This window comes from Salmo salar, chromosome 03, assembly GCF_965601325.2.
Source record: "Salmo salar chromosome 03, fSalSal1, whole genome shotgun sequence".
Lineage (NCBI taxonomy): Eukaryota > Metazoa > Chordata > Actinopteri > Salmoniformes > Salmonidae > Salmo > Salmo salar.
This window is the reverse complement of record NC_138293.1, coordinates 45,661,370-45,685,861: the sequence shown is the minus strand read 5'-3', so window position 1 is coordinate 45,685,861 and position 24,492 is coordinate 45,661,370. Positions and strand designations below refer to the sequence as shown.

General features: G+C 41.3%; 1 protein-coding gene across 23 annotated transcripts in view; it reads right to left on the bottom strand.

The window, feature by feature from the left end:
- mbnl1 (muscleblind-like splicing regulator 1) overlaps positions 1 to 24,063 on the bottom strand; it is a 93,952-nt gene extending 69,889 nt beyond the window's left edge. For 5 of the 23 annotated variants that reach the window (XM_014192076.3, XM_014192079.3, XM_014192085.3 and 2 more), the window contains exon 1: positions 13,088 to 13,581. The gene's annotated coding sequence lies outside the window, so the exon portion shown is untranslated. Of the gene's footprint in view, positions 1 to 12,061; positions 12,255 to 13,087; positions 13,583 to 22,699; positions 22,926 to 23,507; positions 23,659 to 23,827 lie in introns of those variants that run through there. The other 18 variants (XM_014192082.3, XM_082973526.1, XM_045714877.2 and 15 more) reach the window with 12 other exon arrangements.
- Positions 24,064 to 24,492: the final 429 nt, after the last annotated feature.

The following is a 24,492-nucleotide window of genomic DNA, read 5'->3' as shown; positions in this document are numbered from 1 at the left end:
ACATAACAATTACGAGGCTATATACAGGGGGTACCGGTACCGGGTCAATGTGCGGGGGTACAGGTTAGTCAAGGTAATTTGTAAAGTAACTATTCATAGGTAAAAAACAGTGAGTGGAAGCAGTATAAAAACAAAGGGGGGGGGGGGGGGGGTGAAAGAGGTAAATGTCGCGATCTGATCCAGTGGAAAGTCATAAAATAGGTATACCTGATGGGCTCTTATCTATTGCGCAAAATAGCCTACAGCTGTGTGTGTCTGTCCAGAGCTCACTGGGGTGAAAACTCTGAGGGCACAGAATATTTTATACAATGTTGCAAGTTTGCTACAGCAAGCTTTGGGCTGGACCCACAAAAGTTGATACAATGTTTCAAGTTCGTTGCAGACATGGAATAAGCCAATGTGATTTATAGGATATTAATTTTTATCAGTATATTTTCTACCCTCAGGCTGTTGGATTTATGTAGGCTATTTTTACATAGATGGCAATAGAAGTAAATTTTTAGGTTTGTATCATTTTCATTTAGATTTATATAGAATTTTGATTAACCACATGACAATGATTTTGAGATACGAAGCCGTTATTAGAAATTAAATTAAACTGTTCCACGAAAATGTGCATATGAAAACCATAACTGGCACACAGATTGGTAGAAATGGTCATATAAATTGGCATTCCACATGAGAAAGATTGCCGACTCCTCATGTAGCCTATTACCAGCAACTTCAGGAGAGTAATGGCAGAATCTGCGAAAGACAGCAGGAACGGGAGGAGGATGGTCTTCTGGTTATCTTGATCTCTTGCTCCCTCTTGAGTCATTTGTATCTTATTTCATCAAACAGCATCAGACAAGCATATAGTTGATTTTATTAAAACACATAGGGTGTGTCTATATATGGAAAAATACACCTTTTAAAATGTATTTTAGTCAGGGACAGCCCTAGTGAAAAGTGTTTGTTTATAATGAAACTATTGTGTTTGCCATGGGAATTTGATACATCCCACTGGGCTAAAACTGGTTGTTTCCATGTAATTTCAACATCAAAAATCTATGTGATGATGTTGAATCAACATGTAAAACTGATTGGATTTGCAAAAAGTGCACATTGAGCCAGAAATAAACGTAAGGGAATTATTATTTTTTTTCTCCAAACTTTTAACCCAAATCCAATGGCATGATTACAGTTTTCGTTGATTTCACGTTGAATTCACCTTAGTTTACAACTCAACCAAAAGTAAATCAAAACTAGACGTTGAACTGACATCTGTGCCCAGGGGGATTTGAGTCACAGGGGTCGTTTCCCCTCATTATCTGAGCAGGGCCAGTGCTACACCCTCTCAAGAGAATTCAATTTCCTAGAACAGGTTGTGCACGTTCAGCAATGATGTGCACGTTCAGCAACGATATGCACATTCAGCAACGCTACAAAACCACTTTGCAACATTCTGTATCACATCTCTGGAGGACACCATGGGTCACCATGACCCGGCAACATGGATGTATTTTTACAAAGAGCTGAGCATCATAGTTCCAGAGAAAGAGTGCGTGTGTGGGAGTGGGGGGGAGATAAGGGAAGAGAGAGAGAGTGAGAGACAGCGAGAGAAAGATAGAGAGCTAGATGAGGGGGTTGAGTAAACAACACCCTACTGCTTGACAAGGCTTCACCTTGGATGACTTCATGCAGGCTCAAATAAAAATGGCACATACGGTTGACAACTATGACCTTTGGAACCCAAACACACTGAATGATAACAACACAGACACTTTGGAACCGAAAGACAACACACACACACTTTAGAAGTATCACGTTTTAAGGTATGACCCAGGTGCAGACAGTGTTGAAGAAACAAAAGTTTATTCTTTAAACAGGGGCAGGCAAATGACAGGTCAAGGCAGGCAGGGGTCAATAATCCAGAGAGGGTGTAAGACACCGGAACAGCAGGTGGGCTCAGGGTCAGGCCAGGCAGAGGTCGGTAATCCAGAGTAGTGGGGCAAAGGTACAGGACAACAGGCAGGGTCAGGGCAGCTAGAACGGTCAGAACCGGGAAACTAGAAAACAGGAGCAAGGAACAGGAGCAGGGAAACAAAACGCTGGTAGGTTCTACAAACAAAACGAACTGGCAACAGACAAACAGAGAACACAGGTATAGATACACAGGGGATAATGGGAAAGATGGGTGACACATGGAGGGGGGTGGAGACAAGCACAAAGACCGGTGAAACAGATCAGGGCGTGACAGGAAGACACTGAACGGAATACACACCTTCGAAAGAGAAAAGCCCAAAACAGCAAAGAAAATATACATTCTTTTCTAATCTGACTTTGAATCTGTTTCAAAACTGCTGCACAATGTTTCATCTTAATTCCATCGAAAAAGTCTGTTTGGCCAAGTTTGATCTGTCTGTTGTTTTATTATGGAGGTGGATGTAGTTTGAGCTTCAGAGCGTGTTGATGTTAAGACGTGTTTATTTCTGAAGCTTTGCTTTCTCATAGCTAATTTTAACGCTTTTTTATTGCATACTGTTTAGTGAGGTGGATACATTTTCAAATAGGAAATGAACACAAAGTAGCTCAACCAAGTCATCCGCAGTCACCGGTACACAAACCTAAAGAAATAAATCCCTAAATTCCTTACCTTAGAAACCAAACTTCAATAAATTATATTAGCAATTTACTCTTTTCAATTTGATTACTAATCAAATTAATGAATTACTGACTATAATGTGTGTCAGATTCTCCAGTCCTTTCCATGGTTTCCGTGGGCTGTGGTAGTCAGTCAGCTCTGCAGGTAGCTATAGAAGGCCGTTCAGGTCTTTATGTGTCAAAATTAAAATAACACTATTGGACGCGTCAAATAAGCTTTTAATTTCACACGTCAAATAACACAGTTATATTATAGAATGTTGTGTGCGCTGAATTTGAAGCCCATTAAAAACCTGTGGTTTGAATTGAAGAGGGCAGTCCATAAGCGCAGACTAAGGATATCAGGGATCTGGTCTAAGATCCCTCCCAATGCCCAATCACTGCTCTTTATTAAGCTTTACGTTTCCAATACTTGCTAAACAAATCAATTTTTTTAGCAATCCCATTAGCATAAAATAAAAATCTTTTTTTCAATTTTTTAAGCATACAATATATCTATTTTTTTTAATTATTATTATTTTATAGTCTTTTTCAACCACAACTGAAATACCAATAATTTCTGTATTACTTTAAACTGCTGGTCTAAGTTGGTCTAACAGTTCAGAAAGTAACCACAATATCTCTGCTTTAACTAAATTTAAATGTCATAACCCGTTTTTGTACCATTTACTACGCTTGGCGTGTCATTTGTTTGTAGAGAAAGTCAGTTCTGATGACTTTACAACTCCAAAATGAATGAAAATAAACATTATGCTGACACCATCTAAAATAGAATTATCCTTTCCATAAATGAGCCTAACAACATATTGGTCCATATCATCAGGCTGCTGTGCTATTTAGCAATACACATTAGCACCTGTAGCCCAGCATAATTGAATAAATAAATAGGCTAAAGCATGGAGTTGCCAATCTGTATTTGTGCCTATCCTTACCTAGATCAGTGCTTCCTAAACCTTTTCAGTCATGGACCCCCTTTCATCATGGGGAACATCCTATGACCCCCCATGCCCCCTCACCTTTCCAAAATGCATGATCTGCTACTATTGTTACACAATCAATATGGTATAAGAACAACACAATTATTCAATTGTAGTTAATAATTCAAACTTTTACTCCTCAAGAACATACAAACACCAGTACCTGGTTTCCCTTCCATATTGAAATCAAGAAGAAAAAAATCATAAAGGAGAAATAAACCAGCTTACTGCTGTGCAATGTTGCAATGAAGACTAGGGTGGGCCAATTTCTGTTGTAGATTTTCAAATAGAAATACAAACTAAAGTTGGTTCAGGATGTGTTCTGATGGTGATTATTAGGTTGCATGAACATGATTAGTGCTTTCCATCCACAATGTTGGCCTTCAAATAGGATGATAAAGAAGGAGGATAGGTTGCTGCTGTTGGTCAATGGTCAGTCTGGGAAACAGGCAGGCTGCCTCTGACTGGGGAGAGAAACAGGCTTGCAGGCCTACTGCCTAAGGTTCATAGAAACAGCTCTTCTCTAATTCTAGAAACTAGATCTTTTAAGGTTTATAATACTACCAAAAAGCCAAATATAACATATTACATCTCATTTTGAGAAATAGCGCTCATAAGCAAGACGCCCACTGTCACTTCGCAACAGAAACCTTTTCCATTTGAAAAAACATAATTTTCTATATAATTCTTATTAGTGGTTATGAATTGACCATGTTAAATTTGACTGTACTATTTCATTTGTTACAAGTTAACTCGCAGATTTGAGGGTTTGTTAAAAAGATGAGAGAGGAGAGTTAAAGAGAGGAGTTATTGTGCATCTCCTTTCTCCTTACAAGCCTCCGCAAACCACAGCTTCTGAGAACTGGGCCAAACCAAAAGCATAATTACAGGTGGCGGAGGGGTGTAAATAGAGAAAGTGCGCAAATAATTTCCTATCAATCAAATTCATCATGGTATATTATGAAGGGGTCAAATTGACCAGTCTCTAAAATTGGGAGGGGTCATGACCCCCATTCCCCCCTGCAAGTTATATGTCATCAAGCATTTTGTCAACATCGATGACAGTTTGTAAACTGGAGGTAGGCTGTCTCCCTACTACGTTGACTTCGGTTGCAGTATGACAGTCACTCACAAATATCTTTGGTACAGATGTCCGGGTTAGGGGAGGGTTTGGCCATCTTGTAAAATAAGAATTTGTTCTTATTAACTGACTTGCCTAGTTAAATAAAGGTTAAAAAAAAATGTTACTAGCAGCTTCTGGGGTAACTAGCTAGCTAGCTTGGTACCTAGCTAGCACCAATGCAACCAGCCTGAAAACAATGACCAGAAACTGCAGTCATTGTCAATATTCTTAGCAATGATTTAGGAATCCATGTGACTATTAGATAGCCACTTGTTCTCTTATTGAAACCAAACTTTAGTTCATGAAAATAATAGATAATGAACTAAACAAGCTAGCCAGCTAACTGTTGCCCCAAGCTATAGGAGCTAGCTAGCTTCATACTCTGGCTAGTGGGTTGACCGGACCGGGTCTGACCATCAACCAAATAAGAAAACTGCTTTATAAATTCGGGGTATTCCGATGATGACACCTTGCTAGATAGTTAGCTAACTAACTAGATAGCTACTGAAACGGATTATGGTTTTTTTCTCTGTTTTTGAGGGAGAATATTATTTGCATCCATCAGCTAGCTATAGCTTGTTTTCTGACCTGTAGACCGAGAGCTTGTGTGTCTGCCGCACAGGCACACAAGACAAAACTTTACCTGCATCATAACATACGTACCAGTGAATCACTGTTACATATGAAATTCGAGTGATAGTGTAATCACTACGTAAAATAATAATGTTAAAGTATTAAGTGACATGCAGTCATATTCAAGTCCTGATTGGACCATTAGTTTATTTGACGCATCAAATAGTGTTATTTGACACGTTAAATAACAAGACGTTGACTGACCCAAACAGCATTTGATAGGTAGCTGACTGTTCCATATACAACATTATTGAGAGACAATGAGATAAATAAGCCTCATTAAGTCACTATCATGCCTGGACAGTGCTCCTTTACGTCTATTGATATATTTATTCACAGACTTCTCGTGTCACTTACTTCATGACTCCCTGCATTTAATTATACTACTGTCTATTTCCTTCAACTGTCTCCCATCAACACACAAGGACACATCTATACGAAAAACACACGTACACACACACAGTCATTTACACTTCTCCATCTTTGTGCCCTCAATATGACTGTCTGGTCTGCTTTGTCCCAGAATCCTTAACGGTAATAGTCCCTCGCGCTCCAAGGTCTCAGAACTTGGTGCAAGGTCACATAGACTGGTGGAAGGATGGAGTAAATAGAGAGAAATAGAGATGGAGAGTAGGGCTGGGAGATATCAAAGATTGTCTGTTATATTGACAAGATAGTCAAGTGACCGCATTAACAATGGAAATACATGTCCTCAAAGATGGAAGGCAGGCGGGAAGAGGCGAGATCAGGTGGGACAATTCTAGCCAATGACAGGGCAGGCCATAGAGATAGAGGACACATCTTTGTATGATGGAAGCCCTCAATGACAATGGCCATGCCAAAACAGGTTATATCCTCTCACCCTCGCCTCTTCCTCTGTCTGTCATATGCGCACAGTGATCATGAGCATAGAGAAGAAAAATACATGTTTAGAACTGATAATTAATCGCATAGTGCAAGAATGAACTAATTGATTATTGAATGTTATGATGGACACAGCTTTGTAGAACCAAAACATACACAGCCTCAGCTCAACAAACTCGAATTCAAGAACAAATCGTTTTGGGGGCTGCTGTTCGTGAACAACATTGTACTTATCACCCCCACGGCAGTCAAGCAATGCATTCCGCCAAGAGTCGTTCACAATCTAGTCCGGTTGTGGCCATAACGAGGCCTCGTTTCAAATGTAGCAAGCAATAATAGTATTTTTATGCCTAGCAATCAACAAAGCATTTTATTACGAACAACTACATTGACGATAATAATCGGTGATGCGGATGTTGAAAAAAGTTTAAAGTAACTGTCCAGTGTTTCCGAATTTCTATGAAATATGACATACAATATGAGTGAAATATATTTCCTTCCAAAAAATGGCAATTAAGTATATTAAAAAGCAGATTTTCTCTGTTGGAATGGTGTATGCATACCGCAACAACAGAATGGTGTTTGCATATACCGGTCATTAAAGATATTCATGCGAGTAGACCGCTGATTAGCCAGCTCATCCTCAATGAGGAAATAGCAAAAAAAAATGAAACAATCTGTTTTGGATACAAGTGGAGGTTTGACGGTTTTTTTCTTTCATGCTTTGGCCACAAAGGATATGATGGGTCAAAAACATAACAGAATATTAACCTTTAAAAGTGAGATTTTCACTGGACAGTTATTTAAAGTTTAAACTTTTTCTAATGTTTGCAAGTATGGACCCAATAGGTTTTAGTGTTAGAATATGTCTAATTAAATCAAAACAAGGTCCTTATCTATAAAATCTATAAGCTATGGAGGTGAGGTGACAACCATTGTGTAGCGTAGCCTACTATTTTGACTCAGAGGGGGACAGCCTGACAACATGGAAAGCTACAGCGTTCGAGGCTACGTTCTAATTGTGCAGGATGGCTTAGGAGTCGCCATTGTGACTAAACCACTATCACTGCCTCGCAGTCAACAAAAACCAAGGGTGTGGTTCACAGTTATGATAAGGCTTCCTGAGGAATAACTGGATACTAGCTAGATAATTAGCCTTGCCCTGCTTGACATCGTGCTACAATCACAAACTGAGCTTCTAGCTGCATACTTCCACCCTCCAAAGCATAAAAATAGAGTATACAAATTATTAAAGTGCATGTCTGAAAAAAGTATGCATAGTGCCAGCAGAGAACTGAAATATTTGAGATGTTAGCCAAACTATTAGCATGTGCTAGTAAAACGAAACTAGCATGTAATGAGGACCTTTGTTTCAGCTTTCCTGAGAGCTGCCTGTATGCACAGTTCACAGAAATAAAAAGACACAGCAGCACTATATTTCCCTCAGCCTGTTCTTTAGTAAAGAAGTGGTATTAGCACAGAGTCAGAGTCAGGGCGATGATGTGCTGAGATAGGCCTTTGGAGTTAAAGGCATTGGAGGAAACGCAATAACGCAGCCATGGCTGTTTGGTGTGCTTTAAATATCAGAAGTCAATATCGCCGTCGCTCACCCTGACACACACTCACTGACACAAACTCACTCGCATACATTCACACACACACATTCTCAGACTTACACATACACACCTAAGTTAACACACACACACACACACTTATACTCACACTGCAACTTTATCTAGGGCCGCCTCTACACCACTGTGACACACAGCCATGAGCCATATATCCCAGAGTAAGCACTGTTTCCTTGACAACGCCACTTCCCATGTTGACTGAGAGCTTTTATGACCAGAGAGATGACCGCAGGCCAAGGACAGGGCTGGGACCAAACACGGTCCTATGGGCTCACTGGGTTAGGTCAGCAATACAGCACAGGGTCTTATACTGGACAGGTCTAACACCTTCCTCATAGCCCATTTCATATTCTCCTTATCATCATCATCAGTGAGTATTATACAAAACACACACAATTACTTGATCTACTCCTAATAATCGTCATAATAACCATCCTCAGTATCAGATCCTCTTTTCTTGCCTCTTGCAGCATATGCCTGGTTTGTCATGGGGCGAAGTGGTGTGTGTGTGTGTGTGTGTGTGTCTGTGTGAGCAAGAGAGTGAGAGTTTTTGGTTAGCGTCGCACAACAAACAATGGCTATTCATTCCAATGAGAGCAAACAGAGGATCAGAAGACAATGAGATCTGTTGTGTGGCCCACATACACAGTCACTAACCACGCACACACACGCAGACACACGCACGCACACGCATGTACCCTGTTGTGTGTTTAAGCTGCCGTGAATGTCCTACTGTGTGGCCATGTGAGTGACCGTCGGAATGACTGTGTGTGTGTGTGTGTGTGTGTGTGTGTGTGTGTGTGTGTGTGTGTGTGTGTGTGTGTGTGTGTGTGTGTGTGTGTGTGTGTGTGTGTGTGTGTGTGTGTGTGTGTGTGTGCACGGATGTGTTAAACTCATGAACAGACACATGGAGATAATGGCTTCTCTTATGGTCTAATGAGAAGGCTATTGGCTCACGTTTACATTAGTGTCTCAGTGGCTGTTAAAGAGTCTGGGATTAAACTGCACATACTATAACAGACCTGTTATTGCTCTGCCTGTGGCCAATGCATTTACATTGAACTGTATGGTGGATATAAGATGTACTCTGATCAGTACTAGGGCCACTCACGAGAGTGGCGCGTGTATCTTGTTGTTGTCCAATTGTAGGAAAGGGAGAAAGCACACAGGTAAAGTTATGTAGTCTCAATTAGCCTAGCTAATCTTAGCTAGCTAGCTATAGCTTATCTCGGTTTGATGCAGTCAAGACAGGTAGCATGTAATCAGATGAGATGATAAATAACTAACAATAAGTTAGCCTAACAGCGTAAGTCAACTTGGTTGCTATCTCTCTACCCCTCTCTGCTCCCCTCGTCACTCAGACGCACAACGCACAGCCCCTCCCAAGCTCCCTGCTTGAACTGCTGCTCTGCTTCTCTCTCCCTCATGCATTACAGTTCCTGGTAATAAAACAATGGTCTTTTTTTCTCCTCCTACCAGGGTTAAGCTCAATTCAGACTAGGCCGTCATTGTAAATAAGAATTTGTTCTTAACTGACTTGCCTAGTTAAATAAAAAAATTCAAAAACTTCCCAAATACTGGTGTGCTAAGCTTGTATCATCATACCCAAGAAGACTTGAGGCTGTAATCGCTGCCAAAAGGTCCTTCAACAAAGTACTGAGTAAAGGGTCTGAAAACATATGTAATATTTCTGTTTTCGTTTTTTTATAAATTAGCAAAATTTTCTAAAAAACTGTTTTTGCTTTGTCATTATGGGGTATTGTGTGTAGATTGATGAGGGGGAAAAAACTATTTAAACCATTTTAGAATATGTAACAAAATGTGGAAAAAGTCAAGGGATCTGAATACTTTCCGAATGCACTGTATATTGTATGCAAAAAAATATTATTTTATACTAATACAATTGCTCAGAGAGATGTTTTTTGTCAAAAAGGTAGGAGTCAAAATGATTGGCACCCCTGTTTTCAATAACTTTCAATACATCCCCTTGCAAGGATAATGGCACTGAGCCTTTTTTCTAAAATGTTTTATGAGTTGGAGAACACATTGGAAGGGATCTTAAGACTATTCCTCCATACAGAATCCTTCCAGATCCTTGATATTCTTCATCTGCTCTTATGGACTGACAGCCTTTTTTAATTCAAACCACAGGTTTTCAATGGGTTTCAAGTCCGGAGACTGAGATGGCCATTGCAAAATATTGAATTTGTAGCCAATGAACCATTTCTTTGTGGATTTTGATGTGTGTTTGGAGTTATTGTCTTGCTGGAAGATCCACTTGCAGTCAAGTTTCAGCCTCCTGGCAGAGGCAAACAGGTTTTTGGCAAAAATATCCTGGTACTGGGCAAAGTTAATGATGCCGTTGACCTTAACAAGGGCCCCAGGACAAGTGGAAGCAAAATGGCCCCATAACATCAAAGATCCACCACCATATTTTACAGTAGGAACGGGGTCCTTTTCTATTCATGCATTCTCATTTTGACGCCAAACCCACCACTGGTGTGTGTGGCCAAAGAGCTCTATTTTCATGTCAGCAACAAATGTAAATTGGGGTTTGCTAAACTGCATTGGCACTTGGATTGGAACCTGTGCTTTGGTCAGATGACATGAACATAGAGCTCTTTGGCCACGCACACCGGTGGTGGGTTTGGCGTCAAAATGAGAATGGATAACTGAAGTAAATGTTCAGTTTAAATGTTTTTCTCTTTCAGAGATTTTTACAGATGTAAAAAAAAAAATATTTCATTCATTATTCTACTAGTAGCTTTGCAGTATAGCCTTGCAGTAACAGAGTACTACTGCTGTCATTTCTTCTACAGTATGTTTTTCATACATTCCAGACATAATACTACTAAGACAATGAAATCCGATAACCAGGCAAGCTGCAAGTAAGTATTTGACTATTCAACTTGCCAAACCCTTGAACGAACATTAAAGTTTGGACTGTGCCATATAGCAGTGATCGAATCAACCGCTACCCCGTTGCCATGACAGCATGTTATGGAGTGTGATATTAGTGTAATATGGTGCATAACGCAGTTCAAACTCAATCGTAACACGGTAGTAACATGCCTGTAGACCCAAACGCCCAACGAAGGCTTAACCTGTTAGCGGGAACCTCTCAGGCACCTCATCCTGTCCTCAGGTCAGAGCATAGATCATTGAGTGATACAGGGAGACACTCACACATGTGCAGGCACACAAACACACACATGATTGAACCTATGAAATATACACACAGGCACACAAACACATGCAAAAATGCATGGTCGCACAAATGCACACACACATCATGGAGACACACACATAAACACACAGCAATGTGTCAGCAATTGATTCCACGAGGAACTGAACATCACAATACAATAAAAATATATAATCTCCACCCGGCACAGCCAGAAGAGGACTGGCCACCCCTCAGAGCCTGGTTCCTCTCTAGGTTTCTTCCTAGGTTCTAGCCTTTCTAGGGAGTTTTTCCTAGCTACCGTGCCTCTACATCTGCATTGCTTGCTGTTTGGGGTTTTAGGCAGGGTTTCTGTACAGCACTTTGTGACATCGGCTGATGTAAAAAGGGCTTTATAAATACATTTGAATAAATACAGCTGTCTTGGGATGACTCTCCCTTGTCAAAGAGATGTTTAATCTCAGCATGATCTCCAGTATAAATCAAGGACATGAAAAAAAGATTAAAGGCATTCCATAAGGGAAAGGCAGAACCCACTACGTAATCAGCAGTGCATCTCTATGGGCCACTGCAAACCATCTAACTCACAACAACAAAATTCCTCATGAGTGCTTCAACCACAGACACACCACCAAGAGGAAACCAATGGGGAACTGAGTGGAGAGGAGAAGGGAGGATAAGAGAGTAGAAGACAATAGAGGCCAGGGCCCATAATCTTAAAGTATCAGACGAACAGAACAGAAGGGAGGAGAAGAGAAGAAAAGAGAGTGGAGAGGCCAGGACTGTAAAGTCTAAACCCAGAGAAGGAGGACCCAATGGTGCTAGCTAGTAGCTACCAGCAACTGTCTCCCTTCACAGCAGAACCAGTCATAATGCTATAGTACATGTCTTCTCATCATAACACGCAGACAACAGGGTTACTTTGCTCTTGAACACACACGTAAAACCCGTTAAATGACAACATTGGTGAATCTCTCTCAGCCGTTCAAAGTACGTATTCACTTACTTAGCTGCTCCAAATAAACAGTGCTGCGCCGCAAACTAAAAACCTTCCATTCAATGAGTCGCTCGCTCTCTTCCTCCTCTCTCTCTCTCGCTCTCTTTTTCTCGCACTCTCTCAGTTACTCCCTCTCTGTGAGACACATACAAAGAGACGCAGGCAAACACACACACACACACACACACACACACACACACACACACACACACACACACCACACACACCACACACACACCTAGCCACCCCCTCACACACTCTCTCCTCCCGCGACCCAGAATGTTTGGCAAGGCTTTACTGTACTGAAATACAGCGCTCACCATATAAGGTAGCAGCAGCTACACATGTCACACATCATTTACATGCAGCAGGCGGGGAGTTCACCTTACACAGCACACACACGCTGAGAGTGCATGCTAAAAACCACACCACCGCCAGGCTGACGCTCAGAGTTGGGAGGAGAAAGTGAAAAAAACTGAGTGAAGGAAAGTAAAGGGGAAAAAAGAGAGAGAAAAAGGAATGCTAGAGAAAATAGGCAAGCTTTTTTATGTTTAGTCGTAAACCAAGCCTCACTCTGGTTGGCCCGTTGGTTTCCAACATGTTGAGTTGTTGAGTCAGACAGAGGGAATAGAACCTGTGTATCCCAACTACTGATCCACTTTCCTGCTTCCCGGAGTAACCACAGCCTTCTACACACACACACACACATTCCTGCTTCTAGCGTTCGCCACAGAAAGAAGTTATAGAAGCTATTGTGTGACCTTCTGTATTTAGTCTGGTATGCATTTTCTGTGTGTGTGTGTGTGTGTGTGTGTGTGTGTGTGTGTGTGTGTAAGACAAGACATAACAAACAGATGTTAACCTAGTGCCCCGCAAAGCGAACACACACATAGACCTAAAGCTAACAAACCCCAGCATATCTTTCCCTTACAACAGGCTGGACCCTACTGCTATAAGTAAAGACAGTCGCCTCGTCACAGAGGGAGATAGGGAGAAAGAGAAAGAAGGAGAGTAGGGTAAAACGGAAACCCTTACCTCTCACATTGCTGTTTGGTTTGTGCTCGCGCATCCGTGTGTCTATTGAATATGTGTATGTTTGTGTGTGTTCAGACAGGCCACGACAGAAGAGCCCCAGGCACCGGCTGGACCATTCTCAGGCAGAGCAGAGTGGAACGAGGGAGAAATCTGGCGGAGGAGTGAGTGAGAGTGAGTGAACAAGCGAACGAGTGAAGGCGCTGCGCAGAACGGTGTGGTGCGAGAGGAGTGCCTTCCTCTGTGTGTGTGTGTGTGTGTGTGTGTGTGTGTGTGTGTGTGTGTGTGTGTGTGTGTTGCTGGCTTGGCTCTGTGCGCTAGTGTCTCCCCTTCCCTGCTCCTGTTGGTGGCTGTGCTGTGTCTCTGGGCTCCGGGCTACTGCAGCCAGAGGAGAGCTCCACTTGCTGGACGACTGCACTGTAGCAGCAGCTGGAGAGGAGGAGTGGAGGAGGAGGAGGCAGCACTGACTGCATTCGGCAACACCAATCATACAGACTCTCTGCTGCAGCTTTCTGGCTACTCTCGCTCGCTCTCTCTCGCTCGCTCTCTCTCGCTCACTCTCTCTCTGTCTGCTCGCTCCACCCACTAGACCAACAACCAGGAACTGCTGGCTCTATTACATCAACACTGTTATTTTCAAGGGTGTGAGAGAAAGGGGGAGAGAGAGAAATAGGGAGGGGCGAGACAGAAGGTGAAAGATTGTCAGACCTGCACAGCCTTAGTTAAAGTGGTAAATGACCTCACAGCCAACACAGACGCCAAACAACTCTCTGTGCTGCATTCGACACTGTCGACCATCATGTCCTTCTGGACAGACTGGCGAGGTGGGTTGGCTTCTCCGGTCCAGTTCTATATTGGTTTAGAACCTATTTAATCAGTCAAGAGTTTGTCACCCATGTGGCATTCCACAAGGTTTGATTTTGGGTCCGTCACTGTTCAGTTTATATATTGTGCATGACAAAATGTGTAGAATTGCAAGAAATAAGCTTTTAAACCAGTATTGGGGAACATCCTGTGCGCCACATCTATTTCTATGGACACAAGCACTGTTCATGACAAAAACTGTTCACACCCCTCTTGTTGGTGGAGAGAAAAGTTTTAAAACTTATTTACTGCAATTCTACACATTTTGTAATGAGGTACAGAGAAAATGTTGCAGTTTTAAAGCAAATGTTCATCAATTCTATGGATTTTGCCATGTCTAATGTGTATGCATGTGATATTTGAGTGACTCAGACATTACAACAAAATATATGAGCTAAAAAAACTAGCTAAAAAACGTTTGCTGACATGGGCTAGTTCATCTTGATATCTCGGACAAGTTATAAATAGCTCTTTAAGGTATGCAATGACTAACATGACAAGAGGATTCTACTTGTGCATTCTACTATTACAAATTTCAAGAGTAAGTTGAAAGCCGGACTGAGTTGTTTTTTATTTTATTTTTGTATATTTTTTGAGGTGGGGATCACCGCACGCACCCCACAGTTTGGGAACCCCTGCTCTAAAGAAAAAAAGACTCCGCCTACCATCACCCATTTTTGCCTTTCCATGAATCTAAACCTAATTATAAGCCCACATAGTCCAAGGTTCCATATGCATGAGTAAAAAAGTTGAGTCCATCATGCATGACATTTTTTTTTTACGAATATAGGATTGTAATGTGTAGTGTTTTGCAATGTTGTGTATCGGGGACTACCTCAGCAGTAGCAGTAGTTCACCCACAGCCACGTTGTAACCTTCAAGTCCTTGCACAATTGGTTGTTCACATACAACTTATTGACCACTAGACAAACATTCTGCTTCTCTGCTTGGAGCCTTTTGAAAGTGGGGTATTTCATGGGGAAATTGTTCTTCAGATCCCTACCCCGTTGTAGCAAGGCAACCTTCATTTTGTAGTGAGTTAGCCGAGCTACAATTGGATGGAGATTTCTCTCCCCTTTGCTGCTAAAAATCGATTGTATCTTCCTGTTCGGTTGTCATCTTGAGATGACGTTTCATGAAAACCACTTTATCCTCATTTGCCAGATAGTTTTCATTTTCATCCTCCTTTACTCCCATTATGATAATATTACTCTTCATTCTTCTGCACGTCAGATCACGTAATTCTGCTTCCATTGTGGTATTCTTTTTTCAATCATTTATTTTCAGCTCGTATTTCTTCTTCATTTTATTGCTGTAATCTATTCCTGACTTGCGGGCCTCAACCTCCTCCAATAGCCCAGGCAAAAGATCCAGCTTCTTCAGCTGTTCCTTTATGCTTTCCAGCAATGTCTTATCTTCTGCGAACATTGTTTAAAAACCTAATCTTCTATTGTTATATTCAGATGTTTAATCGGCAGATCCTTTTCTTCAGTTTTGCTTGAGGAAAAGATTGATCTTGGTGGCTTTGATGTGTATGATTGTTGTTCGAGCATACCAATGAGTTTGAGGTTCTCTATGTTATCCAGAATGTTTGTTTGGCAGTTATCAGCTAATCCTTAATTTTACGATTAATTCATTGGACAAACTGTGCCTACCACGGTGCCACTTGCCACGTCATTTCCTCTTCCATGATTAGTATATCTGTATACTCATTTATTGTTGCCCTATTATGTAGTCTGAAAGTAGTAAAAAGTTTATATTTTATTCTGTAAAATGAGAAACCAGAAGTCCCACCGCTTGCACAGTCAGCTCATTACAGCTGTGAGAGTGTTTTAAAGTATTTTGGAACGATAAAGTGTAGTGTACCAACTGAGATTTAAATCAACATGCTAATGCTTTCACTGATTACACATAAAGTAAGATAGGTCCTACATGATAGAGTACTTGCTTTGTTATCCTGTGAACCCCATTCATTGCTGCTAGTAGCTATATTTTTTCATTTTTATTAACATTGGCCCATCTCTTCGGAGCACAAAAGTAACTTGGTTTTACATTATTGTTCTTTTTTACAGCTATTTTGTTACATATACATTATTCACATTGAACTTTTATACACAGTATTACATGTCAGAAATATAGTTTGATATTACACATTACATGGTTCTCAGACATATCCGGTATATGGTGTTTCCGGTCCTAACTATAACAGATCATAAGCTTTTAATCCCACACCACCTATCTCCGTAGCCCATCCCAAATATCTCCGTAGACCACTCTCTCTTACAGTGCATTCGGAAAGTATTCAGACCCCTTGACTTTACATTTTGTTACTTTACAGCATCATTCTAAAATTGATTAAATAGATGTTTTTCTTCATAAATCTACTTACAATACCCCATAATGACAATGCAAAAACAGGTTTTTACAATTTAAAGAAAATGTATAATAAAAAAAAATGGAAATATGACATTTACATAAGTATTCAGACACTTTACTCTGTACATTGTAGAAGCACCTTTGTCAGCGATTACAGCCTTGAGACTTCTTGGGTATGATGCTACAAGCTTGGCACACCTGTATTTGGGTAGTTTCTCCAATTTTCCCAGCAGATCCTCTCATCCTCTCAAGCTCTGTCAGGTTGAATGGGGAGCGTCGCTGCACAGCTATTTTCAGGTCTCTCCAGATATGTTTGATCGGGTTCAAGTCCGGGCTCTGGGTGGACCCCTCAAGGACATTTAGAGACTTTTCCCGAAGCCACTCCTGTGTCTCTTGGCCTTGTGCTTGCTTAGGTTCGTTGTCCTGTTGGAAGGTGAACCTTTGCCGCAGTCTGAGGTCCTGAGAGCTCTGGGGCAGGTTTTCATCAAGGATCTCTCTGTACTTTGTTCCATTCATTCTTTCCCTTGATACTGACTAGTCTCCCAAGTCCCTGTCACTGAAAAACATTCCCACAGCATGATGCTGCCACCACCATGCTTCACCGAAGGGATGGTGCCAGGTTTCTTCCAGACGTGACGCTTGGCATTCAGGCCAAAGAGTTCATTTTGGTGTCATCAGACCAGAAAATCTTGTTTTTCATGGTCTGTGACTCTTTTAGGTGCCTTTTGGCAAACTCCAAGCAGGCTGTCATTTGCCTTTTACTGAGGAGTGGCTGGCCACTCTATCATAAAGGCCTGATTGGTGGAGTGCTGCAGAGATGGTTGTCCTTATGAAATCTTCTCCCACCTCCACAGAGGAACTCTGGAGCTCTGTCAGCGTGACCATCGGGTTCTTGGTCACCTCCCTGACCAACGCCCTTCTCCCCCGATTGCTCAGTTTGGCCGGGAGGCCAGCTCTAGGAAGAGACTTGGTGGTTCCAAACTTCTTCCACTTAAGAATGATGGAGGCCACTGTGTTCTTGGGGACCTTCAATGCTGCAGACATTTTTTGTATCCTTCCCCAGATCTGTGCCTCGACACAATCCTGTTTTTGATGAGGACATTTTTTTATTTAATACATTTTCAAATAAGGCTGTAACGTAACAAAATGTGGAAAAACTGAAAGGGTCGGAATACTTTCCGAACACTCTGTAAATGCCATATATTTGTAACTGTGCTGTGATGTATTACATTAATTCTGAACCTTTCTAATCTCATAATATCCATATATTGTAAATTAAAGATGAATATTTTTGCTCTTAGTATTTTTATATTGTTAATTGATTGACTATGGCTTTCCAAATTTGTTTTAATATTTGTTCTGGCTTTTCAGGAGGATGACATTGACATTGTAACCAGCTTTGTGTGGGTTGTTTTAGAAAAGGTGATACTTTGAACAAGGATTAATTTTCAATTAACTGAAAATGAGAACTTGTAATCTGGATAAAGGCAAAACGGCAATTTTGAACAAAGGGTGAGCCATTCTTTCTAATCTACTGGAGGACCGGTTCGGGTTTAAGTATAACTTTTGTATGACTGAAGCTTTTAGTGAGATGTTTAATTCTTTAATATTTAATAATACAATATTTTACCAACCAAAGAAACCAACACAGAGCACACAGATACAGTATACCAACTAGAAAGGCCACAGCCCAGGGGCACAATACAAGAGAGAGAAAGAGAGAGAGAAAGCCTGACCTGGAGAAACCATCAGCTCAAATGCATGACTTTAACAACCATGAGAAACCATCACACAGCTCCCAGCAACCAACCCAAAGCTAATGCATAGTTTACTGGTCAAGGCAGGGAGAGAGGCCAGGGAGAGAGGCCAGGGAGAGAGGAAGGGAAGCCACAGCCACAGGGTTGGGTCCAAGGCTAATTTTATGCCCATGGATGGAGAGTATGTGAGGTCAGTGGAGATGTTGCACGTGACTGGTGCAAACGGCTTCCCTTTACATAGGCTTCACTTGAACATCTATGGTGAAATGCTTAGTTCTGAAAACAGTTGAACCAAGCATCCAGTTGAACCAAGCATCCATCATTTCATCACCTACAGTATCTCAATGAAATGTCACTCATTTAAATCGCAGTGCACCTGTGCACTACAGGTTTCCCAGCACGCTATCGCTCTCTTCTCTCAGCCCCCTCTCTCGCTTTCTCTCTGTCCCCCTCCTCTGAGACTCCTGTCTCCCCTCACTCACTCTGCTCCCCATCTCTCCGTCTCTCTTTCTCTGTCCCCCTACCACTCATCCCTCGCTCTCCCTTTCTCTCCCTGGATGATGTGATAAGCTTTGTCTGTTAGCAGCAGATCGGCGCAGAGCGTTGTAGGCCAGTCTAACCAGCGCTGGTGATAAGTCACCTCTAATTTACACGGCTTGGCCTAAACCCAGGGTGACAATCTCTGACAGCCCCAGCTAGAGGACTAACTGGGTTCAACTCCGCAAACACTTCAAAGCACTATCTTGTTCTTTCTTTCTCCCTCGTTCTTGATTTCCTTCTCTTCTCTTGATCTAGCTTCCTTTTTCAATTCTCTCTCTCAACAAAGAGTGAGAGAAGGCTGTATACTAGCTCCTAGCACAGACTCTGTGCCAAAAGTTTGTAATTTCGGACTGAAATGTGAGACTTGAGAGCGTTCTCTGAGCTAGTGCTGGGTAGTTCCAACCGCACAAAGTTTTAACTTTGATGGACATCAGTTTTCCCCATTACTGCTCACACACATGGTAACCAATCACACACAACACATGGAAACAGATCCATTCACGTTTGAGTCAAAATGGCTGCTTTTAATTAGCTTTGATATGATTATCTGTTCTAGATGAGAAACTGGGGCCCCATATGGGTCCGTTGAAAGCCTACTGGTCAATGCAGGCCAGGTCACTCTGACCCAGATTGGAGGAATAGTATGCTTTGACCTGTAATGGAGGAGCAGGGTGATTGATGCATCGCGCCAGTACTTTGTACTCACTCCATTTCTCTCTCTCTCTCTATTTCACTATTTTGATTGTGGACATTTTCTCTCAGTCCTCAATCCCTTCTCTATGTCATAACCACAGAGGATATTTCTCTACATTTAAAACCCCTAGAGTCGATGTCCGCACCCCCTTGGAAATGGCATTAGCATTCCAATAAAAAACTGTCTGTTTAAGCTAGAGATATGTTTTTTTTTTGTTGTTGCATGGGCTGCGTCTCAATCAACCACATCCGCCAATGCTAGCTAGCTAGGGTAGTTGAGGCTATTCTGCTGTGCTCTCTGTCCTTGTCTAATGTTACAACAACCCTATTCAGTTTAAACAACAGCCTGCCTGTTGGTTGCTCATTGTAGCCTTCTTCTCATTTAGCTAACGTAATTACGGAATTTTAATTCCATTTTGCATTGATTAGAGATCTCCCACTTCGCGTTGTTACACACGGAGCCTCTGACTGTAGTGCACACCACCTTTAGTGGCTGACAATAACAACAAACGACATGCATAAAACGTGTGTAGACTATGCTGCCCTACAAAGGCAAAATATAGTAACTAGACTTTTCGTCAAAATTTAGTTAAGACTGAAATCAGGCTTTGTATTATGTGTTTTATCTTGTGATGAATTGTCCTGGTTCAATTATGTTCTGAAAAAAAGCTTGAGGGTTACTACAATACAACATTCAAAACTTGAAAAAGCAAATACATAAAACAATTGACTACAGTTGGAATGTAGTTAAAACTCTCATACTGTTTCCATGAAACAGAAAAACAACAAGAAAGTTGAATAAACACATTTAGATTGTGGATAAAGCCAAGAGTGTGCAAAGCTGTCATCAAGGCAAAGGGTGGCTACTTTGAAGAATCTCAAATATAAAATATATTTTGATTTGTTTAACACTTTTTTGATTACTACATGATTCCATTTGTGTTATTTCATAGTTTGATGTCTTCACTATTATTCTACAATGTAGAAAATAGTAAAAACAAAGAAAATCCTTTGAATGAGTAGGTGTGTCCAAACTTTAACTGGTACTGTGTATAAATACAATGAATGTTTTAAAATCGACCAATACTGTAGGTGACCTTCTTTGTGAGGCATTGGAAAGCCTCCCTGGTCTTTGTGGTTGAATCTGGGTTTGAAATTCACCGCTAGACTGACGGACCTTACAGATAATTGTGTGTGTGGGGTACAGAGATGAGGTAGTCATAAAAAAATTATGTTAAACACTACTATTGCACACAGAGTGAGTCCATGCAACTTATTATGTGACTTGTTATGCAACATTGCATTACTGAACTTATTTAGGCTTGTCAAAAGAAAGGGGTTTAATACTTGTTGACAAGACATTTCAGCTTTACATTTTTTATTCATTTGTAAATAAAAAAAATAAAAAAAAACATAATTCCACTTTGACATTATGGGTTATTGTGTGTAGGCCAGTTACACAAAATCTACATTTAATCTATTTTCAATTCAGGCTGTAACACAATAAAATGTGGAAAAAGTTAAGGATGAAAAAGATTGTTTATGTTTCTACATGGCATTTTCTACGCAGTTTCAACGAATACATAGTTCTTATGTTGAAATTTGATTGATGTAACAAAATGTTAATCAGGTTAAGTCAATGTATTTAACTTGAAGTTATACCCTAATTTCAATGTTTACAATGCTGTTTGAAATTAGATGAAAAAGCAGTACTGATTTATGCATTTTTCAAATCTAATGTAATTTCATCTTATCCACAACTACTCTCTGTCTCTCTGTCTCTCCCTTTCCCTCTCTTTCCCCTTTCTCTCTTTCTGTATGAGAGACAGCAGGCCAAAACATTTAATGACATCTCTCTCTCTCTCTCTCTCGTTCTCTTTTTCTTTATTTATTTCTCTCTCTCTTTCTTTTTTTCTTTCTCTCTCTCCCTCTCCCTCTTCCTCCTGTGGTGAAAACGTTAAGTGTCTCCCTCTCTGCTCTGCTCAGCGTCCTGCTATTTCCCAGCCTTCTGTAAATTACACTGGCTCGCTGATGTGAACTCACTGAAATGTCCCAGACCCTTTATAAGCCCTGATGGCCCATTTATCACACACACACACACACACACACACCACACACACACACACACACACACACACACACACACACACACACACACACACACACACACACACACACACACACACACACACACACACACACACACACACCATTACAGAGCATCACCCAAAAATATATAGCATGGCACGCAGCATCGCTGACAGGCTGGAAGCTCAGAGAGCATTCAACGTCAGCCATTTCACAACATTTTGTCGTTGTGAGGTTATGAGACAGCAGAATGGAGATGAGATATAACTGCTGAGACTAAAATAGTTACTCATTCGTTCTGTGTGGTAACACCCCTTTTGAATGGAGTCTTGAGTGATTTGGCTTGCTTGTCAACAAAGTTAATCAATGGTAAATGTAAAGAGACTGATGAAGTCAAACTACAAGACAAACTTGGGAGTAAAACAATTATAATAACGCAAACTTCAATTGCTAAACTAGTGGAAACCATTTAAAAACATTCTCAAAGAATTTAAGAAACATTCTCAAATAATACATAAAAAAAGCATATCATTCATCTTACAGCAATAACTGCCTTGCTGGTGTATGAAGATAAAGTTGTCCCTCAGCGCGCCATTTTCTATGGCTCTCTCTCGACTCTGACGCAGATAGGAGAAGCAGGTGCGATTCTAACGGTCACAGACTTAGGAAACAGAGGGCATAGTGTCCCTAGCTGACTCCACACTGTGTATGCAGTAGCATATCTCTTAACTTCGGCCTTATCTAGGGAGATTATATGAAAGTGAATGGAAACACCCTGTGTAAAGAGATATTTCAGTTGGCTGTGCAGTGTGCTATTAGATTCAGGCAGGTTGCAGAGAAATAGTTGCAAACAATTTCAAAATGTCACCATCTCAACCTCAATCATTCACACTCATAAACACTCACATAAAAGGAAGAGTGGAGATGCTGACAGCTATTGCAGTAGTAAAGTTAAAACAAAAGTTTTTAAAACAAAATACATTAAAATAAAACAAGTTCTGCATGAAGTCGCAACTGAACGAGGCACTTATAAATGTTATCTTTATAAAATGTTCACAATATAATCAAAAAGTTAAAGTTAAAGTGTATCGTATTGTCTGCATGGTATGGAAGTCGCGTGTAACAGTTAATTAATTTGTCAAATATGTATTATAGTTTTACATAAAGAAAAGTATGAAAGTAAAGTCAAATCAAAGTAAATATAATAGCTTAAATCCAATATATTTCTAGGTCTATGAGGTTATCCTCATCCTAAAGAGAGGTGGCCCTTAAGTCCCCTGTGTCTGTGCCTTCTTACCTGTATGTCTGTAGAACGCTGACGTGACACTGGGGCTGAGTGACAACACTTTAACCGAGTCACAATGTACCACAATGCATTGTGGGTTAAACTCACCATCTCTCTTCTCTCTTGCTCTTTCTAACTCCATAGTTTTTTCTCTCTCTCCACTTCCTCTCTTTATCTTTCTCACCCCACCGCTCTCTCTCTCTCTCCCTCCTATCTCTCTTTCTCTCCCTCCTCCCTCTTTCTATTGCTGTCACTCCACCTCCCTCCCTCCCCCTCTGTCTCACTCTCTCACTCTCTCACTCCACCTCCCTCCCCCTCTCTCTCTTTCCCTCTCTCCCAACAGCGCCTTCTGCCTGGCGAGCGGCCGAATCACACCATGGCCGATCCGACAAGCAGGTTGCCATGGCAATCTGCCCTTATCTCATTTGCATCATTTGCTTACATTATGTGCTGCCAAACATGGTAACGCTTAATTGTTTCTCCCTGCCGTCCTCCATATTTCTCTTTTTTCTTTCACCCCCCCACCCCTCACTTCCCCCCCCTCTTCCTCTCTCCCCCCTCTCTTGCTCCCTCTCGCTCTCTCTCGCTCTCTCTGTCTCTCTCCCTCACAGCAGTCAGTGTGTGTGTGTGAAAAGAGGAAGTCACTCTGACATGTGACCAGTTTGCAGCATTACAGATAAGGAGTGAAACAATTCGAAACAGGAAGTTGGGTGTGGTAGTGGTTCTGTTTAGGGGCACAGAAACAGAAGGGGAGCTTAGGTCACCATACACCCCCCTCCCCCCTACAGTATCAGGTGCACTGGCACAAGGTTTCACTTACCCCAAGTTCCTGTTCAGAAGGATTCTGAGTGCATTTGTATATCAGACCTTCAGTGCCAAGTCCGTCAATCTGTCACAGTGGTAGAGACAGGAGACAGACTGGCCTTCTGAAGTCAATATTGAGAGGAGAGCAGCACTCAGCACATCCCCACCTGCCGCCAATGGAGAGACAGAGAGAGCGATAGAAAAAGAGAGAGAGAAAGAGATTTTTATAAAAGTGCTATAGCTACAAGATTTGTGTCAACAAACAGGACTTCTAGTTAATATTCAACCAACAAGTCAAATCAAATCTACATTCAAAATCTTATCAACCATGTTTACCTTGCTCTAGTCAGGTCTGTGAACATCCGTTATCAATCGGCATCCCAAGAAAATCCCAAAACACCCTTTCAAAAGTACAACACTCCTCTATCCAGATACAACTGACCTACACTTAGCTCCTTCACAGGGACTGAGGTTCTTCAGGGACTCTCAGAGACACAGTAGCGCAACAGGCAATAAGGGCCTCTGGTACGGCCTTCCTTCCTTAGGGCTGCCTACAGGGCTCTGGGGAGTGGAAGTCAATGAGACAGCCTAATTTAGCCTGCTGCCTGCCTGCCTGCTACTTCTTACTGCTGCCAGGAACCCAGAGTGAGACTCCTTCCCTTTTTAGGTTCCCTGGATGCTGCCGTCTGCAAGAGGCCACTGCCGCATTCCGACCAGGCTACGCCAAGAAAGAGAGGGAGAGGGGAAGAGAGGGAGAGGTAGACAGAGAGAGGGGGGATAAGAGCATCTGCTAAATGACTAAAATGTCAAATGTAAAAGTCTTATATACAGATCTCATATTACTGTATTGAACATTTTTTCCCCACGTTATCTTTATATTGATGTCACAAATGCATCATTTGTACAGTTCTTTATTAAAAATGCCATTATTTCTTACATTTCACTGTTCAAAATGACTTATTTCTCTGAGAGTGAGGCAGATATATAGCATTTTGAAATAA